Source organism: Anopheles merus, chromosome X (assembly GCF_017562075.2).
Source record: "Anopheles merus strain MAF chromosome X, AmerM5.1, whole genome shotgun sequence".
Taxonomy (NCBI): Eukaryota; Metazoa; Arthropoda; class Insecta; order Diptera; family Culicidae; genus Anopheles; species Anopheles merus.
Window position 1 is genome coordinate 15,539,462 of NC_054081.1, and position 25,361 is coordinate 15,564,822.

The 25,361-nt window shown below is 42.3% G+C and overlaps 1 protein-coding gene across 10 annotated transcripts in view; it reads left to right on the forward strand.

Annotated features, from left to right (window-relative positions):
• Positions 1-783: 783 nt before the first annotated feature.
• LOC121595704 (protein amalgam) overlaps positions 784-25,361 on the forward strand; it is a 58,442-nt gene continuing 33,864 nt past the window's right edge. Inside the window, exons 1-3 of one of the 10 annotated variants that reach the window (XM_041919888.1) lie at positions 784-1,022; positions 1,169-1,675; positions 1,971-2,272. The gene's annotated coding sequence lies outside the window, so the exon portion shown is untranslated. The remainder of the gene's footprint in view (positions 1,023-1,168; positions 1,676-1,970; positions 2,273-25,361) is intronic. The other 9 variants (XM_041919896.1, XM_041919921.1, XM_041919880.1 and 6 more) reach the window with 9 other exon arrangements.

The window sequence follows — 25,361 nt, forward strand, 5'->3', positions numbered from 1 at the left end:
TGATAAATATTGTACTTAAATTAAATTATAATCAAGTATCAAACGATCAAGCCCACCAATGCGAGCGTCGCGTTTCATAGAGAGGTAGTCGTTTAAAGCAAAAATGCGTCAATAAACAACATAAACAGAGTCTTTGTCTTTGACCATTTTCTAATGTCAAATACTAGCATATTACAAAATTGAATGTATCAGGTACTGCAGCCTTTAGTAAAAGGCGAATGATTTATTCGACAATTGAAGAGTGTGGTACTGCAGCCTTGAACAATAAATATGTCTGAAATTGGATAAGTAGCGTGAAAACACGTCAGAGTTTGATTTACTTTAAGGCTTATTGGTTTTCGAAATGTTGTTTAATGGATAATCGAGAACCAATTCTTTGGTAGGATGTTTGTAGAATGTTGTTACAATTTACGTAGGCTGGACTAAACTGGGTAGAGAAAGTTGGATGCATGTATTAATATTTATAGTCAATTTTTATCATACTGCATACGTATAAGGATGTTGATACATTTCCCTTCAATTATGTCCATCCACCAAAATCTCACTGTGAAATACAAGGAGCGATTTCAACTGACACAAACGTTCAATGCCGAAAGCTGTTCGGTTCATTTCGGCATTCACCGATGCGTCGGGGACACTGCCTACCCGCCGACGGGGGAGCCAGAGCGCCCGAAGCCTATCGCAAGCTTCGATTGCAACGTGACCGCCCTCCAAGGAGTAGCACACACACACACACACACACACGCACAAGAGCGAAACAAGCAGAGCCGAACGGCTCGGGTCCCGTGCCTGTGCTGGCAGATGTCAGTGCGTGCGCGCTCCAGTATCGCATCAGCTGTACTGTCAAACGGTCGTGCGAAACAGGTTTGTTGGCGCTCGTGTCTCCCGCTGGTGTGCTTTAGCGCGTGTCCGTTCACGTGCGCTCGGTTGATACGGCGTGATAAACAGTGTTTGGCTCTGTGTATTTGTACGAGTACCGTGAATAAGATCGAGTGCGATCAGATCTGCGAGCAGATGCTGAGGTGTTTTACTATATAAACGAAAGATTTGCTCGAAAAACTCTATCAGATCATGCGATCAACGTGCTATAAATCAAAGTCGCTTTGAAATAAAATCTCAAATTGCTAAAAAAAAGTGTCGTAAAATGTGATTTTTTTGTCCCTTACAGTCTCAAAGCTTTCAACTAAATGTTCTGGAAAAAAGTGAATCATTGCCACAATTTCAAAAAGCTACCAGACGATTAAATACAGTCCTTATATTGATGCATCCACTCCGGCCAGAGTCAGTGAACTCCGGAATTCAATTGCCATCATCAAAATGGTGGCAAGACACCGTGCATAGCCGTTAACTATATAGCAGACATTTCCAGCAGCTGTTCAATTGTTCAGTGCTCTGTGGAAAAGTATTACGAGTGTGCAACCAGTTTCTCAACAACAGCAATAAATCAATTATAAAATTATTCATCCGTGTCGGAAAGTGGAACAAAGCTGCAAAATTTAAGCTTATAGCTACTTGTAGATCGTGTTAAAGCAGTTGTAGTGCTTTGTGCGTCTGTGAACGTGTGTTTAGCAGTAGTGGATTGCAAGGATAATTATCTTCAAGGAAAGGATAACCTCTCAAGGCCGTTCAAAAGAGTTCGCTTTTTTCCCACACAACGGTCGAGATAATTCAAAACGTGAGTTCCACTGCGAAGCAAGCAGCATCTGATCCGGTACGATGTGGAAAAACACACACCGGACAGCCCAGCGTCGTCGGGCTGGTTTCTTTTCGTTCTTCAATTGAAGTCTCTTGAACGCGCGTCTCCCATTAATAATCGGGCTTCGTCTACGGGAGAACTGAGTTGGTTTGTTCAGCAAGTAAAAAAAAAGTGCGAAGGGCGTGCTTTGGGATTTATTTTGTTACGACTGTAAGCGATTTTTTTTCTAGGCTCACATTGAAGAATCTTATTTAAATTTTGATTCTTTCTGAAGGCAGTGTACTTAGTTACGTAAACTAATTTCAACGCACGATCGGAACTTAATGAAACGGATAAGTGCAAATCGAAAACAAATTTAAACAAAACCTTGCGTGCACAAGTCATCACCCATCGCAAAGCAGCCCCTCGTCCCGTACAGACACGATCAACCACACGCTGCTCTTCAATCAAACTGTTGACCAAAAGTCGCTAAGAGCACACTAAAAATACGCCAGAGCGAAAACGCGATGGAAGAAAAGCTTGGCGTGATGGGGTACGGCACGAGATGATCGCTGCACTATACTTGAGAGACGGGCAGTAAGTGTTTCCTTTACCAAACTGCATATTTAAACTGCTTTTTTGAAGAGCAAATCTGCCTGTAAGCATCGGTCAAATGGTTGGTTTTGCTACGAGCTGGAAATGATACAAAAAAGTAACGAAATGTTTTGTATCCTACAACATTGAATGCTATTCCACAGAAAATTAATAAAAAACAACTTTGTATAAAAGAACTACCCTGCACTAACCTTACTATAAAGGTGACATTAATTTAACACATCTTTAACAGATAGACAAGCGCCACAAGCCAGGCAATATAAATTTCTTTAACTTCTCTACCATGTGCACAGATTGTGCCCCGTTTGTTATTTGGCATTAGTTGATGAATGTACATCCGCAAAAGAGTATCTTACACCCTGGAGTGTTCAACAAAGCTCTATAAGACTAATGTTTAATTTGGCATCTTTTGCAATGAAACTTTCAAACTTTTAGATTCTATAAAAATTCATTGAGTTCCTACCATCCTACCTACTCGGCAACTTAATATTTTGTAATGACAAATTAGTTATGTTCTTTATTAATTTTTATTCAGGAGGGCTAACTAAACGCAAAACTTATATTGCCGTCCAAGGATTAAGAATCAATTATTACTTTGGCAGCAAGCCGTAAAAGCCTGGTTCAATCGGTCGAAATTATTGCCAAAAATAAAGTGTTGTTTTTGTTTGTCAAAATAGTAAAAAAGATTTCGAAATGCCTTCGGTACTAAAGATAGTAGACAGTAATCTTAAACATTCTTATAATACATCTACGTTCTCTCTCCAAAAATATGTTTGCGTCAGAAGACTGAAATTTGGTTAACAAACTTCTGAAGCATTCAGCTCTTTATTTAGATAGCTTTAGGCGCTTTACAAATTTAAAATTTATCTATTCATTGTTTTATTTAATTTGAAATCAAATCGAATTTCCGTGTCGTGCGCCTTAAGAATTATGCTGCAGTGGACCGCCTAACAGTGCTCTTCAGCCATCATCTTTTTAATGCTTTAATTGATGTAACAAGGCTTGAATCGTGTGCTAATACAGGATTTTCGATGATGTTATCAACATATTAATAAACAACGTAAAAGAAGCATTCCGCGAGATATTTTGCAATATATTATATATTAACATTATCATATTTTGAATAATTCAAAAGCCAAACATATTTGGCGATACTGTTTAGCTGTCATTTATTTTGTTTACACCCTGCAAAAAGGCGAGTAATATATGTTTTCATTCCTCAATGCATTCCTCAAAGTAGCAAATAATCGTTTTCCAATTATTTTAATATAAAAAAAATAAAAATCAACATATTTTTCGAAAACCTTTTGTTTACCTACTGATGAGAATGATCCAAACTGCAGTCCAAGGGGTAAGAAAGTGGCAGTTCAACAGTATTGCCGAATATCTCAACTTTTACTTCAGAACAATGTAATATCTCGCTGAAAGAGTCAATTATATGGATGAACAAACCAACAACTCACTGAACATGTAAATAATACCATCGAAAACCTGCAATAATAATAATAATAGTAATAATAATATTTAAAATAAAAATAAGGCATGTTAAATCAATTAACGTAATTAATTCGATAACGCCTTACGAAGCCTAGAGAAACATTGTTTGCATTGCTTTAAGCACTCCGTTCCCTAAAGTCAAGCATTCCATCTTCTCAAGCCCTCGCTGGGAAAATGGTCGCACAAACCATAGCTATAATTAATACTCCCCGAAAGCCACAACAATCATTGGCTTAACGCCTAAACCCGCGCAAACAAAAGCGCATCGCCCCCGCATCGATTGAAAACACTTTACTAATCCTTGCCTCGCCGTGGCAATCGTCTATACTGCCTACAATTAGTCGCAAGCTTCTTAGAGCCATCGCCGCTAGCCTGGCTGGGCACTGGGCGCAAACTTCTAATGAACAAACAGAAACCTGCCCTAAAACGCCAGCGGAGTTGAGGCAGGACCGTTCAAGCTCACCGTCAAACATCGAGCAAAGCCTTTAAGCGAACGCGCGCTCCAGTAAACTGTCCGTATCGAATGCGGTGTCCACTTCGGTTTGATGCGTGAATGTGTGTGTAAGTGTGTGTGTGTGTATGTGAATGTACGTATTGCTAATTGAATCCCAAAATCCCATACCATCACCGCCGTCGGTGGGGTCGGTCCGTGTAGCGGGCGAAGGTCGTCTGCCAAACGCTCCACCGCGAACGCACGAGATCGCGAAAAGGGATCAAACGATTTGCAAAACCCTGGCAGTGCTTGTCGACCATAAAATTATTTGATACAGCTCGATAAACAACAACCCTTTTCGTGGGCGGATGGATTATGGTGGAAGGGAAGGGTCGGAGGGAAGGGAAGGGGGGGAGGAGGGGGTAGCATCGATGTTTCGGTCTCGGCAGCGGTGCGCCCGGCAGCGTGCTAGTTAAATCCCGCCGTGCGCCCAAAACACGCACGGCATCAAACGCGCTCGCTCGCCCGAGCACTAGAAATCCCTTTCTGCGCTGGATGGCACTGCATGGCACTTTACTGCAATTTTCGTCCCGCTCCGTTATGCCCGCCCCTCATCGCCAACCAGCTCAAAACATTGCAAGATCGAAAAGGACATCGAGCAACAACCGTGAACAACCCGGTTTGTGTTCGAATCGGTTTTCGGTGTTCGAAGGCAGCGCCTGTGAAAAGCGAGGCAGGCAGGCTCGCGTTGAATATAAAACCCCCCCTCCCCTTCCTCTCTAACCAACGCACACACACACACACACACACACACACACACACAGAAACTGTTTGGGTGGGGCAAATGGGTTTCACTATGGGCAGGCTGCGGGTGAATGTCGATGCACCGGAAACCGCTAGACATGGCGATAATCAAAGCGCTATAAATCAGTGCAAATCAAACATCAAAATACACCTTTTGCCACCAGCTGCGCCACTCATCTCCCGGGCGAGAGATGCAAACCAGTCTAGGGCACACACACCCTCACACGCAGGTACTCCAAATCGATCAACCTTCTCGATAGAGGGACTCTACGAGCGAACACTAAACGGGCGTGTGGGGAATATTAGGGTGTGTTGAGCTGACAGCTCGTGAAAGAAAACAAACAGTGCCGAATGGGGGCGCTTTCCCGGGTGCAGGCGGGAGCGGCGGCATAGACGTGGGAATGGTTAGGTTTTAGAGAATTCTCACGTACTGTGGGGTAGCGAGTGTGGCCTGAAAATGCTCGCACATTGGAGTCGAGGGTGAGCGAGCGATCCGCTTGTCGCCATTATAATCGCTTTACCTTGCTTCCCCGCTCTGCAGCATGCAGCCAGTGGTGGGTTGGGAACGTTTTGCTATGAATGGAAGCAGTGGAAGTTAGAGAAAAGTAGGTAGGGGAGGAGTAAACACAACCCACACCCACAAACCCCAAGCACCTTTATGATTCATAGGCGTATTTGATTTTGTGATAATTGAAAACGGTCACCATCGTTATCGTCGCCTCCATTCGGCTAAAGTTGCCTTTTTTCTCTTTCTCTCTCTCTCTCTCTCTCTCTCTCTCTCTCTCTATCTCTCGCATACACACACACCGACAACGTTGGTAAACCCCAGGTAAGACCGGAAATCACTGCCGCGCGATCATTATGCTAACCTCAAGCTGGGCACAAGCTGGGCTTTAGCTCAGCCGGGTGCGACCGAGCGCTTGTTGTTGATTTCTCTAACCGACGGCACGCACGCACGTTGCTCCTGGGGGAGCGCTAGTCCCGGGGCATTCTCCACCCGCGGGCGGGGCGAGATGAATGAGTGCGGCAATACTCGTTAAATGCTTCATAATTAGTTTATCGAGTTCCGGACCTTCCGGGGCCGTCCGGGTGTCGTCGTCGTCGTTGTCGTCGTCGGTACGTCGTGTCGGTTTAATGAAAGCGTGTCCACGAGCCTGGTGGGTGGTTGGGTGGGTTTAGAAGGAATGGCCCGAGGTTTGTCACTTATGAATAATTTCTCACTTCCCGATGTCTCGCACGCTTCTCTACCCGTACGGGGCGGAACGGGATGGAAGCTTCGCTCTGCTTCGTAAAAGGACCATCTGTTGCGCGGGTGTTGGGGCCATCCAAGGTGTGATGGGTGCATTTAAGCCATTTTTATTTTTTACATTTGTGTTTGTAACATAAACAGCTTTAGCTTTATTTAAAGCAGCATAGCATTCATGTACATTACACCTCATCTTTTGATCATTTTTATTGTACAGAAGAAAAAAACAAAAGGAATGAACGTGTCTGCATTTCATCATATTTTTTCACAAGTAAAAATCATACTTTCTTTTGAAATCCTCTTAACCTACATATGCTGTCCTTTTTTAATGGTTCTTTTCCATGGCCTAATTGAATATTATACTAATGTTGATGCTGTATTGATGATTTTTATTTATTTATTTCCCCTTCTTAGCGTTGCGCGTTGCTTTGGTTCCTTAATTTATTTTAAAAATATGTTTGTTACGATCCAACTTCCAAATGATCATTCACGATCCAAATCATTCACGTATATTTTCCTGAAAAAAATGCATGTGATTTGATGAAAATGATTCGTAAAAAAGCAAATCAATCTTTTTCGGAATTCACATGTAGCCAAAGACTTTACTCAAAAACCAAAGATGTTTTATCGTCTAAGTATAATCATGTTCGCTAGTTTAGCATTTTTTTTTGATTTTTGAACCATATGAATATTCCAACATCGTGTCTTTCTCATAATTGATCGAAATGTAAACTTGAGGTCAAAGAAATGACTTTCACGAAATTATTAAATTGTGATTTGAAAAGTTGGGCCGGTCTGGTGGTACAGTCGTCAACTCATACGACGTAACAACATGCCCGTCATGGGTTCAAGTCCCGAATAGACCGTGCCCCCATACGTAGGACTGACTATCCTGCTTTTATGGTAATAAAAAGTCACTGAAAGCCAAGCTCACTTCACTAGTGGGTACAGGCAGGCCTTGACCGACAGCGGTTGTTGTGCCAAAGAAGAAAAAGATTTGAAAATATTATATTATCTATATATGGAGCTTCTGAAGGGAAAATTATTTGAGATTAGCAGTCGAAAATAAAATGAGCGTTATTCCGGCTCTCAAACTCTAGCAGATCATTTTGAAACATGTAAAAAGTAATCAAATGGTTAGCAATTTTCTAGTAGATGTTTAACAATTCGAATACCTCATATTGAAATTATCATATTTCAATGATAATAAATTGATTTTTTTATAACACAGCTTTATTTTAAAACGTAACATTGGGGTGATCCCTATACTATTTGACTATATACTACAACATCCACGTAGTACGCTACGCCAAATGAAAGTAGAGGAAGAAGAAATACAACACAATATTTCACGTGCAACTTGAAATGTCATCTCAAGACCAAATCATGTTTCTCGATCAATGTTCCTCGTGGTTTTTGATGTCAAGAATGAATGACTGAAATTGAACATTGAATCGATAGATCTTCTGAACTCCTGTAAGATCATGGAGAAAACTCGACTCTTAGACATTTCCATTGAATGCTCAAAATCGCTATTCGATGTTATGTATTTTAAATACCAAATATACTTTTGATTCCTTACCTATTTTCAACTCATAATTGGGAGATTCAATAAAATGCGTAAATATTTTCAATGTGCTTCATATAATAACTATAGAAAATTGTCACATTAAAAAATCAAAAATAAAACACTGGTGAAATTAGTGGGGTTTGCCTACTAAAAAAACAAGAATTCTTTCTGACAAAATCAGCTATCAATTCTTCGCAATCAAACGGTATCAGAATTATTTGCTTGTATTTTTACACCTGTTATCAACTTTCTTGGCATCTAAGTCAGAGTCAGGGTATGTGGACACCAGCTGGACTCCGGTTCAACGGAATGTGTCAAAAGGTGCATTTTTTACCGAAATGTGCTAAAACCTCGCAAAATACAGTTTGCAAGGATTAGCAGTACCAACCAGAAAGTGTAGACTACGAACCAATCTTAATGAAGTTTGCCTTGCACCATCACGTTCATCCTTCCAGTCGTTGACGGCAGTCGTCGTACTGTACGCGTTTTGATGATTTCTCGTACCACCGGCATCGTCGTCGGACGTCTCAATCCCGCATAACGTGTCTGGAGGAGAAGGGTTTCGATTTCCCTTCCCGCTTCCGCAAGCATTCGACCACATCGGCTCTCAGCATAGAATCGATAAACAATACCAATAGGTAAGTGCGAGTGTTTGTGCAACCCGTTGTCAATGCCGGGCTAGCACGAACTAATCGAGAGCTTTCCCCCCGCAAAAACCCAACGCTTTTGTCCGCCGTAGAATCGGTGTGTCCCCTAGAGCATACCAGCGCGCCAGCGTAACAGCATTGAACATCAAACCGAGAAACAAGCTTATTTACAAAACCACCCAGTCAGCTTGACTGCCAGCGCCATTATTTACCCTGTGCCGTCTGTGTTACTGTGGGGTTGAGTGTTTGTGTGTGCGTGTGTTTGTGTCGTTGGGACATTTGCTGTTGGATGTTTCGTGGCAAAACGCGTCGAGTCATCCCCGTACCATGAGGACGAAGAAATTCAATAGTACTACGTTCGAAGGCCGATTCTAGCCCGTGAGCGAACAAAAAACCTTCATTTGGGTAGAGAAAACACAATACAACAACAAAAAACTCAATCGAGTGTACAATAAATTACAAATACAAATTATTTCATGCACGCAAATTGATTGCCTTCGCCGCGCGGTAAAATCGTATGGCAGCATATTTACCCGCAACAACACGATGTAGCTTGCTATGTCTGTCTTGAAGGGACTATGCTGTATGCTGCTAGAAAGTGGATTTCTGGATCGCGTACGTGCAATGAACGGTAAAGTCAGCAACCGTTCCGATCATCATGCTGAATCCAAGTGTTTGCCAGCGCTGCAGCTAATTATAGCGTTATCAGCTGTTTCCGCTCTTTCACACCGTTCGAAATCAAATACACATACACAAACTCTCACTCACACAAAAACAACGTTGAACGGTAAACCAGGTGGGTAGCGAACACAAGTTGGTTTTGTACCACCGTGCGTGCAAGGACCGGGAACGGCAACGCAAGCACGTTTACATGCATTCACTAAGAAACCACTCTTGAAGTGTAATTAAACAGGATGATGATGGAATGTCTCGCACGAAATGATTGGTTGACGGCAGGCAGGGGAGCACTGTTGCGTGAATTAAATAGAGCGGGCAGTCACTGTCAAGTGCAAATAGCCATTGTTCTGGGGCGGATCGGAATATTTGCGGACGGGAAACGCATCAGGAAATGAATTCCACGTCTCGATCGTGTTGACTGTCGAAAGCGCGAAGCTATACAAATTGTTTGTAGTGAGCATGTCCGAAAACACCTTCTTTGGCAGTGTTGGACACATTATGAAGACGCAAGGTAGCTTTCAAACTAAACGATGGCGTTTGAAGATTGGCAGTCAAGATCATGGAGACGCCTGGTACTTTGTAAGATCGTGGAGATGCCTGGTGCCTGGTGAGAACATTACAGTCAGCATTAGGCCGCGGGGCCATGGGGATTCTCAACGCTCATTTTCTCAAGCACTCATGAGTGCTTTTGAGAAACCCTCGTTCTCAGCGTTTGTCGAATCGGAACAAAATCGGTTTTGAGAATCTTTGAGAATCTTTGAGAAAGATGAGGATGCAGCGATTGGCTTATTGAAATAGGAGCAATTGTGCTATTCGTTTTTCGGTAATCACTTTGGACAATGTATTCAATGTTTATAATTAAAAAAGTTTAAAAAAACATGCGATTAAAACTTATTTTCTATTTAAAGCTTCAAACAAAGCTTGAGTGGCTATATCAGTTTCTCAGAGTGAGAAAAATAGACGACAGCCACGGGCTCGCGCCTGAGAACAAGTTTTGAGTGCTTGAGAAACTTAAATGAGTGCTTGAGAATGTTTTCCCAGCTTGAGAAAGCCCCGTGGCCCCGCGGCCTTACAGCATTACTGTTACATGTTTTCCCTGTCAGTCAGTTTTGAATGTTAATTTTTTATTTCCTGCGTGAAAAATGTTAATGAACATCAATTTGGTATTTCTTTTCCATAATAAAATAACTAAAAATTATAATAATTGTTCATTTCTTCAGCATAATTTTCAACACTTCAACTGTCTATTGTCATCGTTTTTTCACAAGCGTCAACAATCTCATCAACATTTGTACAACATTTTCAAAAGTAACATTACATGCATTTTTATCCTTTTTGCATCGCTACAACCATTTGAATGCGTAATAAATCATAAAGTGGTTTTCAAACTCACACTTTTTATAAAAAAAAAAGTATTTTCAGCTGAAAATACAGAGTTTTCCAAGTCAGTCCAAGTTCGAATGTAAACATTGTTATTCACTGTGTGCAAGATGCGAATCCACATCAATCTGATAAGTCATTTCCTTCAACACGTCTCATGCTGAATTGAGTCTGGCAGTTCGTTGTGATGTGTTGAAAATCATATGTAAAAAATGATTTTTCTTTATGAAGCTAATAAACCATTTGAAAGTTTTTGAAAAACATCTTCGAGGCGTGAAAAACATATGCACATTTGAAAATGACTTGGAAAACCCTGTAACGCAATGAATAATCAGGTGTTCGCTTTACACGGAACATCCACCTAAAGCAAAACCTTAATCCTTTTCAAATTGGTATGCTTTTGTAATAAGAATGCATGTAACATTTCCCTCCAGGTAAAAAAAACCTATGAAGTGTTGAAAATAATGCTCAAGAAATGAAAATTTATTATTATTGAAATGAAACATCGAAATTATGTGGAATCAATTATTGCATGCGTGAAAACAATTTTTAAACTTGGAAAACTTTGCAAGGCGCTCGGTACTCTGTATTATGCACTTGACCGGTGTCATAAACCAATTTGTTGCTTAGATTTTTGATTCGAATTGTTTTTTTTTCATCCAAAAGTTACTGACAGTCCAGAGCCACGCTAATTGTCAAATCGTTCAGCTCAATTATTCGATTACGACAGACAAAGCCACCAGACCACCAGCGTTGTTGAAAAACAATTAATCAATCTTCCGATTCGGCACTAAAAACCCTTTGCGAAACAATATTTTGCACCCAGAAACGACGCTAAATTGCTCCACTATCAGCATTGACGTAATTCGCACACCGAATCTGCAGTTGGTTAAGTTAATTGAAGCTATCAATCACTCGCTTTGCCGGATTCCGAAATCCAATCATCCGACCAAAGATTTTGGCCACACCAGGCGACCGATTTAATTCGATTTCCGATTCCGGTGCAAAACGCTGGGTGAGAAAAGTTGCACCCTAGAGGGAAGCTGCTTTGGATGTCCCGCATTGCCAAGAAAAAGGACAAAAGCAACGAAAAAATAGGGACACCAGCGGTCTGTGTTGCTTCAACTCCGATCCGCACCACACCACTTGAACGATAATTAATAATTTTTGTACACTTCTCAATCTACACAAACACACACATACACATCGTACACCCATTTGGACCGTCCTGGACGTGATGTACATTATGAAAAAAAAAACCGCTTCATCCCGGACATGTGCATACTTGCACCAAACACTTGCCGGATAGTGCTGGGCCCGGTTCGGGAAAACTCATTTCCGCGATGTCGGGCATTGTCTCGTCTTGCGCCAGCTTTTGCTAATTCATCCTCTTTTCCTGTGATCCGGTGATCACACAGGGGCAGCAGGGCGTAAATCGATCCATCAACAACCCGGCCTGGTTATTGAACGGCCGGAAACCACCGGTGACAACGTACGCTCAGGGCTGCTCTTGGATACACTTAATTAAATTCGGTTCTGCTCATTTCACTCACACCCGGATGGTTCAGCCACGTGGCCGTTGTTATATGCATGTGTGTGTGTGTGTGTCGTGTGTTTGAATGAATGCGGCGGATCCCTTTTGGATACGCGGGTGATTATTGATTTACTTCCAGCGTTGCACTTGCATCGGCGTTACGGTGCAAAGGGCAGAAGCAATTGTCCGCTTATCAGGCCCAATGACGCAATGCTGATCCGGTTAGCAAAAAAAAAGGTAACATCAACTGTAGCGATATATTTGCAAAATTTTCGTACATCTTTTAGCCACAGAATACCAAGCAATAGTTAAAAATTCGTTTAAATAGCTAATATAAAGTAAATGCGTTAATTTTTTTCATTCATTTTGCATATCGTTAGGCATTAAACTATTATTATTCGAAAGCGTAATCTAATAATCGATTATTATTCCAATGACAGTTTTCAGTTGGCTTATTATTTTTGATAAAATATCCTACCAATATTAGCAATACTAACATTTTGTCATAAGGCGTTTATTCGTAAACTTGTGCAACACTAATGTGTATCAATGCTATAAAACTCTTTCAAAAATTTATCTACAGTACAGATGGTAGAATTTGAGACTCATTGCTCTCTATCAAAATAACATAATCGGCACAAATAAAAGGTAAATAACATATTTATCAGATATTTTTGCTAGTCAACTTCAAGCCCCAACGGTAACGCAATTATTACAATTATTCGAAAAAACGCTGTCAACACTCCTGGCCATGTTCAGCTGTAAAGCATTGTGCCTGTGGAACTAAAGCACGGACGAGCACACCCCACAGCAGATGGTCCGATAGCATCTAATCGAAATTAAAATTCACTTAAAATCGGTACCAGTGAGCGACAGCACAAAGGCACACGAGCTGTCTAGCAACGGCGCTGCAAACGTTTGAGTTGATAAATGATAAAATACACCTCACCCTGCCAAGCGTCCCGAAACCTGTCTTTCGTCCCTAAACTTCACTTTCACACACACACCCAAACACACGATTCCAGTACGCCAAAGCCTGGCGGTGATGTGAATGACTTTTCCCATGGCAACTGTGCAAAGCGATCCGCATCGAGAGCGAGACCAACGCGAAACCGATGAAATGCGGGCAAAACGAACACGTGGTGGTGTGTGTGTGTGTGCTCCGGCACTGTGACACTGTCATTGTCATCGCCAAGTTGGCCTCCCGTGAAAGCATTGGCCCCCGGCCGGTTCCCTTGTCGTGACATCTCTAGTGAAGTGCGAATAATTTAAATTGGAAAATAAAAATAGAATACGGAAATTTTTCAAACTCGTCCTGCCATTTCATCCTTCCTTGCCTTTGCCTCTTGAATATGTACCGCAAGCTACCACTGGCAAGCCACATTTTGCGGGGAAAGAGCATCATTTTCTACTATTGAGATTCGCCTTTCTTCGCCTTCGTTCTTGGCATGGGGCTACCCGAGAGGGAGGATATCGCGATCGGTTGGTTTGTTGGTGACTTTTTTCGCTTCTCATCTATCTCGCTTCCTTTGCATATTTTCTGCTTGGAGTGGGTTGCAGTGATGCCCCACTGAATGCAAGTGAAGGAACATTATTTCATTTCCCATAAATCGAACACCAAATGAGCGAGTGTGTTTGATTTTTGTAGATAGTTGCAGTGCTGCTTTCTTGCGCTCCACAACAAGTGCATTCAATGGACAATCCGTGGCAGTCCGTTTTGGGAAGGAAGGTCCATTTTTAATTATGCCTGAAGAATGCGTCAACAGGCTCACTGCACTCTTGAAGAGGTGTTGCAATCACTCCCTGTCCCAGATACTTCGTAATTGATCGGAGCTGATCGGTCATAGCGAAGGCTGTCTCTAGCGAGCTGCTCTTTGGCAGTGCGCTTGTCTCGCCTTCGTATCGTACCGTATCGTCTAGCACGCCGTACGCAAGCAAACAGCCATTGGCAGGGATGTGTGCTGGTCGAGTCGGAGCAGTTGTCCATCGGAAAGCCAAAAGTGAACATCTACTGCCAACAAGGGAGCGCCCACCGGAAGCATAAAACAAACAAAAAAGTGACTAGTGACGCGAGCACACCGGGGACAGCACGATTTCCCACGTTTAAACGCTTGCCTAAATGACTGGCACTGCCTTCTATAACGAACCGGGCGACGAGGGATGCTAAATTCGAGCCCTGGTTCAAACAGGGCAGAGCAAAGCAAAGCGGGCAGCAATGTCCGAAAATAATTGGAATCTATTCCTTTCGCACAGTTCAGCGTGCCGAGAGGGGGGGGGGGACGCCCTGGGAGTATTGTGCAGTTTGCCGCTTAGAACCATTCGACGGTCATCCGGCATCCGGAACCGTTCGTTCAGTGCGCTCACTCGACACAACAAAACCAATCATCGGCGCCCCACGGGATCGGTTCGAGCTGCATGCTATTTCTTGCATTTTGTTTCGGTTCGTCGTTTTCAGTCCATGCATTGCATGGGGCGAAATGAAAGCAACGGGTATTGCTGTTGGGTTGCGTTATCGATCAAAGTTTTGCTCCCACCTTCTCGATCAGTTATTGTTGCTGGGAAATATTGCTGCTCGAGTAATGAAGAACTGTGAAAACAAAACAGTTTTGCAATGCAGCTTACATACATTTAGGCGCATTATAATATTTTTTGGTTAAAGTAAGAGCCATTGCCACAGCTATTCGTTGTTTTATTTTTGACTTAGTGCTTAGCTACGACTATTTGACTAGCTGTGCTATGTACTAAACCAAGTGCGATCAAGTAAAACGCAGGCTTTATAGCGTTATTCTACGTCGGCTATTTTATCAATCTGTTTGACAATTGACGACGGAGCGGGAACTTCAATTTGTCAAACCTTAATTGGATATTCCATGAAACATATCCACTTGTGCTCCAAGTTGATTACGAAAACTCGAGGATCGCGTACCTTCTGTTTGTCGCTGCGCTAGATTAACAAAATTCAAAACTACCGGATAACTACCTCGATTTGAGTTTTTTGTGCGACGATATCCTGCAACAATGCTCTCCATCGGCAACCTTACCCTTCCCCCATACTTGCAAATATTGCCATCATCTGCCTTTAGAGCTATGCTTGACTAACGGCTTAACCAAAGCATAATGTTTTTAGCTCTCCACTACATCTCTTCAAGATGTCACACCAGGTCTCAACTACAGTTGCACAAAACCTTTTGTTTCTAAATGATCTACTGCAATCCTCTGACTGGTTATTCCTTTAAAACTGGACGTATTCACTCGATTCAACCGGAAATTTACGTAACACTTTCCTGTCAGTTGCACTATAAAACGTCCACGACATAGCCCACCGTGGTCTAATGCTCAATTACCACGCTTAAAACGAAATTTATTTCATCCCGCTATAGGTTTTACCAAAACAATGGAACATAACAAGCGAGATTTCGGAACATCACTGCACACAATTTATATAAATGATCTTATCTTAGATTCTGTTCTAAGAACACTCAAGCAGGTCAGACCCTCTAACAACCCGGGGCCAAATGGCTTTCTGATTGCAATTCTTGCCAATTGTAGCGAAGTTTTAACTGGACATCTGGCCCGTATCTTCCCTCAACCCTCGCTCAATCAGCGCATATACCAGCAGCATGAAAATCGTCCTAGATGTTTCCTGTCCAGAAAAAGGGGAATAAGAGCTTAGCGGTAAACTACCGTGGCATAATTTGCCTGCCCGTGTTAAGGATTTTGAAAGCATCGTCCAGAATTCGCTCTTGAACTGCTGCCGCTCGCTGAACAAACCAACAAGGATTTTTCCCTGTCCGCAGTGTGACCGAAGCCTGATGGATGTAATCTATTCTGACCTTAAGCCCGTGTTTGATCGGGTGAATCATCACTTGCTGTTGGCGAAGCTTGCACGACTTGGGTTTTCCACTCCGTTAGTAGTTCAGGCGTGCCACAAAGAAGTAGCCTTGGACCTTAACTGGTTTCTCTATTTTTCAACGACGTTACTACTGCAGTAAGGGAATCTGAGTGTTTATTGTTTTCGGACTATCTGAGACTGTTTGTACCTGTGAGGTGTTTTGGTGGTTATCTTGTCCTGCAATCATCGATTGACTCTTTTTCTGACTTGCACCTGAACAACCTGCAAATTTCTGTTGATAAATGTTCGTCCTTGTCTTTTCACCATTCTAATTGTCGAATCTTGGGCCGATCTGGTGGTACAGTCGTCAACTCGTATGACTTAATAACATGCCTGTCATGGGTTCAAGCCCCGAATAGACCGTGCCCCCATACGTAGGACTGACTATCCTGCTATGGTTAACAATAAGTCACTGAAAGCCAAGCTCACTTCACTAGTGGGTACAGGCAGGCCTTGACCGACAGCGGTTGTTGTGCCAAAGAAGAAGAATTGTCGAATAGCGTATAACTACTGCATTTCCGGCACACAACCGTTACGATGTAATGCAGCAAAATATTTGAGAGTTACCTTTGACTGTAAAGTTGGCTTTCTTGTACACCATAATGAAATTATTGATAGAGCGAACAAAATGCTAGGATTTATACGCAGGTAATCGAGCGAATTCTATGACCTACATTGTCTTGTCGAGCTCTACAGATCACTAGTCAGATTCATCTGAAAATACTCCTCAGTATTTTGGTGTTGGTAAGCCGGTCTCGTAGTACAGTCGTCAACTCGAACGACTTAACAACATGCCCGTCATGGGTTCAAACCCCAAATGGACCGTGCCGCCATACGTAGGACTGACTATCCTGCTATGGGGGGAAATCAATTAGTCACTGAAAGCCAAGCCCACAAGTGGTACAGGCAGGCCTTGAACGACAACGGTTGTTGTGCCAAAGAAGAAGAAGAAGAAGAAGAAGTTTGGTGTTTATCGTAATTCGTTATAGACGAATATGATCGAGACAGTGCAAACAAAAATCACCCGTTTAGTTTTACGGTCCACACCCTGGCGTAACGTGGCAGTGAGATCTAATTAGCGCAAACGGAGTTTAATTTTTTAATGCTAGAAATTCTCGCTACTGGTCGCGAAACGGCGCAAAGTACATGCTTGAAATAAGTCATCCTAGGAGGGATAGATTCACCGGACCTTTTAGCTAGAGTTAGTTTCAACGCACCTGTTCGTACTTTAAGGAACTATAGGCTATGAAGAGTTGAAGAAGAGCCAAACTAGACGTGCATATGGTGATAATGAACCTAAGACTGCGATGCCTATAAGATTCAATGCCCACTATGATTATTTTGATTGAAACTCCCAATGTTACCCGTTTCATGATTAATCGTTTAACAAACGAACAAATTAGCAAATAAATTACAATTGCACTCGTTTGATTCAAATCCAAAACTAGCTTTCTATGAGTTTAAAGATTATTTTCAATTCGTTCTATTTTTCCCTCGTGCAACAGCTATTTCAAAATGGCTGCTAAGAACAATTCGCCCATTGTTGTAACTCTATTGTAATTCGTAGGTCTTTTATTTTTTTAAACAATCAGAATGCGTTCTAAGCGTTCCATCCACCAACTCACCTCCCACCTTCTCGCATCCATCCTTGCACGTCCCTCGCACGCCTCTTCTCCTCATTTTGCGCTATTTTCGCCCCCTCTCTAGACCCCCGGATGTAATCACGCAGAATCGTTGAAGCAAAAACAGAACAAATTGTCATGCCCAAAATTGTCATCGAGCGTTGAAATGCTCCCGTTCTCCCCATCAGATCACTGCCCCACTCCGGTTCCTGCACAAAAAAAGGAAGCAAAACAACAACAACAACAAAAAACATCTAAAGCACTCACAGTGAAGTGGTGAGTGCATAAAATGTGGACCATAAATCTTCATGAAACTCGACACCGCTGACCGCTTCTTTGCAGCGGTTCGACCTCGCAAAGAACGCTCTGTTGCGGTTTTAGGGCGACGCGCAAATAGCGCAATGCCGCCTGATGATGCATACTGATGACACAAACACACACACACAGCCGCATACACACATTACTCTATGGTGTGGTTTCGTTTTCAGTTGTGATGGTTGATATTTTTCAGTTTTTTTTTTGTTGTTTTCTGTTTTCAGTCACAAATCGTTGTAGTGGATGTTTTTGGAAGCGGGCAACGGCAACGTGCAAGCCGAAATTGATGCTGTGCTGGAAGGGACCAGTCACAGTGTAGCGAGGGACGGGGAAGCCAACATGGGGAGCGGGGGCAAACTCGACAGCATTTTATTGCTGACACTTTACAGCACTTAAAATATTTTTAATCAAAATAAAACGATCCTATAAATTATCAATGCAAGCAAGCCGTGTAGTAGCTGGCGACACGAGACGGGAGAGAGGGGAGGCAAAAAGAGCATGAAACAAAAACAAATACCCTCCAGCGCTCAAAAACCACCCAAGTAAACAAACGAGCGGGCTCCGTTTTGCGCTAGAATTTGCAAAATTTGTCCAATCCAGCGATGGTGCCTGCCTGTAGCTGTAGCCCGCTCGATAGTTGGCAGTGTGATCGCTTACAAAGTTTTGTTTCACAGTATGGTCTTTTTTTTGCTATCGGTTGTAACATTTGCACCCTGCTTTCTAACTTCCGCCCGGCGTCTCTGGACCGAGCCGGGAAAAATGCTAACGTCACCAAAATATGCGAGCTCAAAACTCCAAACCCGCTCTATTGGGGGGCCAGGATCTCGCAACGGACAGCGGCGCGGTTTGGCACCGTGTACAGACGCACAATAAATGCGGCAGCACGGGATCGTGTTCCGGAATTCGGTCGGTGACCGTTCGCTGGGCGCATTTGTCACCTCGCTCGGGAATGTTTGTCAGAACGCCCAAAGGGGCCCGCAGCTCGTAGCTGCAAGTCATCCGTTTCATTACCATAATCATGGGACTCGGTAGCGGTGCAGCGAAACCCGGACGGCAACGGCGATGCGTAAAACAGTGACAGCGTGTTGTGTCCGGCGGTAGTGCATTCCGCCCCGGGATGACAAACGGTTGGCAGTTGGATGTTACTGCATGTGCCGTGGATGTTTAAATTGCTGTCATCGGGCCATCGATCAAAAGCACGAGACAAAGCGATGAATGCAGTCAGAGATGTCTTGGTTGGCATTTTGCTAGTGTCAGCAGCGCTGGTGTATCGGAAGATGTATTTCATTTTGTTTGGTTTTTATTGCGCCAAAACAATGAATAAGAATAAGAGAGCAAGAATAGCACATGTTTCACCCATGTTGGCATACATCTACATGTGTTATAATGTAATCGCAGTTTAACGCCTGTATGTAAGCTTTAGTTTCATCCAAACGTTTCAGAAAAATAAAAATACGATAAAAATAGCTTGCATACGATAATTTGCATACATAAGCGGTACAAATTATAAAGCCTGTTTTGGCCACTCTTTGAATACCAATAAGCACTAAACAAAAGTTAAATAATTAAAATTGCATCCTTTTTGGCGCTCTGAACAGCAACCTCCGCTTTGAACTTCGCAAGCAGCACTACCAACCTCAACGCCCTAATCCATGACCCGAACATCCAATAGCTCAGGAAAATATCGAATTCACCCTCACTTTCTGCTGGATTTCCGGTATCACACCTGTTCTTAGAAACTAAATAATAGATTAACCAGCCAACGCAGGACGTAATAACCCGGCCTGCTACCAAGGCGTATCCTAGCAACAGACAGCGATTGCCAGCATTTTTTTTTTAATTTCTCCGTACCCGTACTATTCTGTATAAAGAAATCCAACCACTTTTGATAAAAACCGACTAATAGCATTAAGCTTGCCGAGACTACGCGTGATAATGTAATTGCAAACCACGAATGGTTTGCTAAGAAGAATGTTATATTTTACGAATAGATTTATTTACTGATTTAAAGAGGTAAATGAGGCCGATAGGCTGAAATTTTCTAAAAAAGTAAAAAAATGTCCTAATGGCAAATGGAGAAAATATTAACCGGTAAAGTGCAAAAGAAAACAAATCGTTCGACCCGCAACCTCTATCACCCACAATACCACAAGCACCAGTGACAAAATCCGCTCATCACGCGGTGCATCATTGCGCGCCGCTTTTGGTTAACCCTCATTTTCTTTTATTCCTTTTATTACCCCTCAAATCGCAACGTCACACTCACACACTAACACGCATTCACACATGCATACAGCAACCGCACGCGAGCAACGGTTCAATCGAGCGGGAGTGAGCATTTTTACTGAAATGTGCTTTCCTCATATGTGTTCGCCTTTCTTGCTCTGGATCGTCGAATCGATCAAACGAACGTTTGTTCTTATTTTTTCTTCTTTTTGCTAATGTTACTGACTGGAATGGAGAAGCGCACGGCAGGGACGTGGGGGTTTTATTTATTTGTACAGCGTGTTCTGTTTCTTCTGCTGGCGGTGAGCGTGCAAGCGTGGGATTGGATGGTTTGTTGCCGGTGGTTTTGTTTTCCAGTTGATAAATAGCTCTGCTTTGTTTTGTGAGTGTGTGTGTGTGTGTTGGTTTTTTTACTTCTTCCCTCTATTTTGAGACTTGTTTGAGCATGCAAACGAATAAAAAGCGGCTACCGTAAGCACTGCTTCGTCAAGCATTTTCAGCCCATTCTAATCCAATGCAGTCAAAATAATCACAAAACACTCAATTGCTCCGTGCGACAGTTAATAAACGTTCACCCTTCATTTCGCTGAGCAAAACAAAATGAAAAATCCAAAATAAAGTCGGAAATCACCTTTCGTTCGCAAACTGGTCTGATTTTACACTTTTTTAACAAAGGTACCAATTAGGCGTCATCTATCAATTACGTAACTCCGATAGGATGGAAGGGGGGGGGGGGTGGGTTCAATAAACGTTAAATTTTGTTATATGGGGGAGGAGGAGGCTAATTTTTTAACATACATTCGTTGCCACCTAATTTTGGCTCTAAGGTATCAATTTTTGACAGTGCGCATCAATTTTTGACTCTAACGCACCTATTTTTGTCTGTAAGTCATCAATTTTTGACTCCTGTAGGAATCGTGACAATTTTACAAGGTATTTAAACAGATTTTTATCATTTGTTATCTTCTTCTTTCTTCTTTTGGCTCAACAACCGTTGCCGGTCAAGGCCTGCCTGTACCACACTACTTGTGGGTTTGGCTTTCATTGACTTATTGATCCCCCCATAGCAGGATAGTCAGTCCTACGTATGGCGGCACGGTCCATTTGGGGCTTGAACCCATGACGGGCATGTTGTTAAGTCGTACGAGTTGACGACTGTACTACGAGACCGGCTCGGCTGTTATCTTACATCTTATAAAAAATACAAAAGCTGTGTAAATTGATTGTTTCTTGAGAAAAAATGATGAAATTTAGAAATTCTAAATCTATTGTTTACAGCTGAAAACACAAGCCAAATTTTTTCACTCCATTAAAACTTCCAAAATTGGCAAAACAACTGTTTTATTTTAAATTCTATCAATAATATTTGTCATTACTGAACTTTATTTCAATCATTTCAAAACACACAGTTTCAGAAATTACTTAAAATTTTGTAAATAAAGCGATTGACTCACAGTCAAAAATTGATGCCTTCGAGGCAAAAAATGATGCGCGGTGTCAAAAATTGATGCCTTCGAGGCAAAAATCGTGACACGCTGTCAAAAATTGGTGCCTTCGAGACAAAAATAGGTGAGTTAGAGTCAAAATTTAGCGGGAACGGCTGTAATGCATAATAAGAAATGATAACTAAACGATGATTTTTCTTTATGACTTAACAATCTACACGGTTATGCCGACTTGAAAAAGCTTCTAAAACTTTTGAAGTACCACGCAGCCAGGTTAATACGGGGAGTGAACGTACGACGAACCTCAGAAGCGGAATAAAATTCAACCGAATTTGATTATAGTGGCATGCAATTCGCTGGTGACAATACGCGATTCGAACCAAATGCTACAAGATTCAAGTGTAACGCCGGAAACAGGTGTAATACCAATCCAATTCCTTTCAAATCGAACTCTTTTCAAACAAATAGATGGCGTTTAAAAAAATAATTATCTGTAAAGTAGAATATATTTATGTAACATATTTATTAATATTTATTTATGTAAAGGTGAACATATGAAGATGTTTGGATGCATTTCTTTAGTAATGATGGTGATGTAAAAACAGTGCAATAACATAGTACAATATGGGACAACTTTTTATTACGTAAAAATATTTTTATTTTTGATGAAATGCTAATATAACACAATAAAATAAAATAAAGTAGAATTCACAAAAAAAAATTAAATGCGATTCTGTTCAATAACATGAACTATCTCAGGGAGGGGCGGGGGTGTTACAATCAGCTGTGTACATTTTCAGGGGAGGTTTCTTGGAACGTTACAGTTTGTTACACTAGGGAGAGTGGGGTGTGCAATTTTAGGCTGCGTAATTGATGGATGACGCCTTTCGTCACCACTCGGAAAAAGTGCAGCTTTAGGGCTCTCGCTAGGCGCACTACTCTTGCTCAGCCGATGGTGAGCGAGCTGCCCATCATTATTGAGTGGCCTATGTTTTTCCCCCTGTCTTTCTATCTCATTCTTCCCAACACGCGATAATTTCAAGCAACATATGGTGAGCGTTGGAAACGGTAAATCACGGTGACACGATTAAATGGTCGGATATAATGAAGCAAAAGGAGCTATTTTGAGAGAACAAATTAATCTTTATTGGAGTGTCTCTTTTGTTCATCTTCCTTAAGCCAAATATATATATTATAGTGATTGCTAATAATTCAGGCAGAAAATAGAGACTTTTATCTATTTGCATGATGCCTGATATTTATATAAGAAAATTAATTAATTGATTTTAATAAATGACTCTAAAACTTGGATAGAAAAAGTCAGCACCTGATTCGAGTATTCGTAAAACCATAACAGAAAAATGAAACTAACTTAAAAAAAAAACATACAAAATCAGTTTGAGCTTTAAGTCCTCAAATTGAAAATGCTCCTACTTGCCGACAGAATTCGGCTTGTTCAAGTTCATCCCATGACGCTTCGTTTACAAGCACTACTCTTCAATTCCTTTCACTTGGAGTGCTCTTTTAAACACACCACACCGTAATGAAGTGTAAACGTTCGGCGGCAAATCAACCGAACCTAACAGCCGCCCGTTCACCGATACCGATCGGCCAAGTAATTGTAAATAATTTTACAACCATTTTAGCAGGGCCCAGCATCCAGGTGCCCGGTACGAAACCACGATTCGGATAAAGTGTTTCCCAAGCGTTGACGCTCCGTACTGAACCAGCGAAATGGGCAACGGCAAAAGGGGGCAAGAAAAAATAACATCTACAGCTTCCGGCTCGTTCCCCACTGTAATCCGTGAATGGCAATTTTTATCTCCCTGCCTCCCTACCCAGTTACTACTCTATTCTCTCTCTCTCTCTCTCTCTCTCTCTCTCTCTCTCTCTCTCTCTCTCTCTCTCTCTCTCTCTCTCTCTCTCTCTCTCCTATTCTCAACCTCATCATTCCAGCGCTTAGTAGTTTTTTTGTGCGTTCGTAGTACGACCAAGAAGGGCCAAAGTGTATACAAACAGCATAAAGAAAGCAAACTCGTTCACAAAGCACAACACATGGAAAACAGAGGTGATGGGAATGGAGCACGCAGAAGAAAAGCGAGAAAAGTCACCCGAGCTGCACCGTGCCGGCACGTTATGGCACCCACGGGACGGCACGTGGGATCGAGGTCCAATCGAGAAAGAATGGAATAATAACAGGCTAAACCCAGCCCATGGGTCGAATGCTGCGACACGGCGGGCGGAGGGTCTGGCGCGCTTGTTATTCATGCCACCGGAGTGTCGTGCAGTCGTACTGCTGAACGCGGAACCGCTTATAATGGCTTACGTTGCGACGAATCGCTTGGCTTTCGCTGCAATTTGCCATTGAAACCGTCGGGCCAGAAAGCGACCGGTGGGGCGGGGCCGGGCAGGAAATGAGTCGACTGCATCCCGAAAGCCTTTCGCGTGAGCAGCGGCTAGTTTTGCTTCTTTTTTTGCTCGACAATTTTGCCCTCCTTCTGGTCCCGGTACCGCTGCGCTGCACGAACGGATTTAATGGATCCGGGGTATGCAGGTGGAAAATAAAACAATCTCTGGAAGCTGGCACAAAGGCACCGGCTGCGCGCGGCTAGCGATGGGAAGCTGTGGTAGCAGTGCGGCAATGGCTAAACAACAGCTAGTATAAAACCAAGTAGAAGAACGCTCAAAACACGGCGAAAAGCTACACCCGAAGCAAGGGTGAAGGGTGATAGAAGGGATCGAGAAGGGGAGTGGAGAACACAGTCATGAAACCATCAACCCGGAAGCATTCAGCGAGCCGGCTACTTTGCCTCGCCGCCCTCCCTCGCCCGGCCAGCAAGCCGTTGTTTTCTCCATGTGCTTCTTGTTAAAATGACGCTTTTTGTGTGTTTTCTTTCTTTAACTTTGCGCCGGCAGAGGGCGCACAAGCTGCCCCGAGACACAGGGCATCCTACCCTGGGTTTGTGCGGCATACCGGCAAGTAGTGCAACTTATGATAACAATAAACAGACACTCACTCACAGAAAGGCGTCCTTCGGCCTTTTGCGGTGTGTGCTCTTTGTGAGTGTTTTTTGTCTTCTTATTGTTCCTCTGATGCGGTTTTGTTGCGTTGGCCATTTAGATGCACTTAACCTCACTTTTGAGTTACAATCTTTGTGAGTGTAGGAAGAAGGAATCGCTTTAAAGAGATAAAAAAAACGTAGATACAGTAGATACTGCAAAGGGTGATAAATGAAAATGGCAACTTTACAGAAGGAGTGGCATGCATTGAAATGTGCGTGCGAAAAGGTAAAGTGTTCGCGTTCCATTCTAAAATTGCTTTAGCTATGTTTTTTTAATTGGTTCAAAAGACATAACATGGGCTTTTTAAGTTTTTTTTTAAATCAACGTACGTATCGTATTGCTAAACGCTAAACCAGTGGTTTTAAATAATTTTGCAGCTTTTCTCCTTTGTAGAACTTGGGTTGCCGTAGGAAATTTAGGAGGATCTTGTTTTGTAGAATTTTGTTTATCGCAAAACAAAACCCCCGCGCTAAACTGCCTGCTGAGAGCAGTTGAAAAAAAAGCTTGACAATTCTTACATTATAATTATGTAATATTCATTGTATCCCGTCTTAACAAGGCCCTATGGCACATTATAGATTTACAAATAAATAATAATAAAACAGTGTAAAACCTTTCAGATCCGACAATTCGAATAAAATACTTTTTTTCCATTTCGAATTTTTTCCCGTTGCAAAATGGTTGAATAATCGTTTGAATTACAAATAAATTTGTATGTG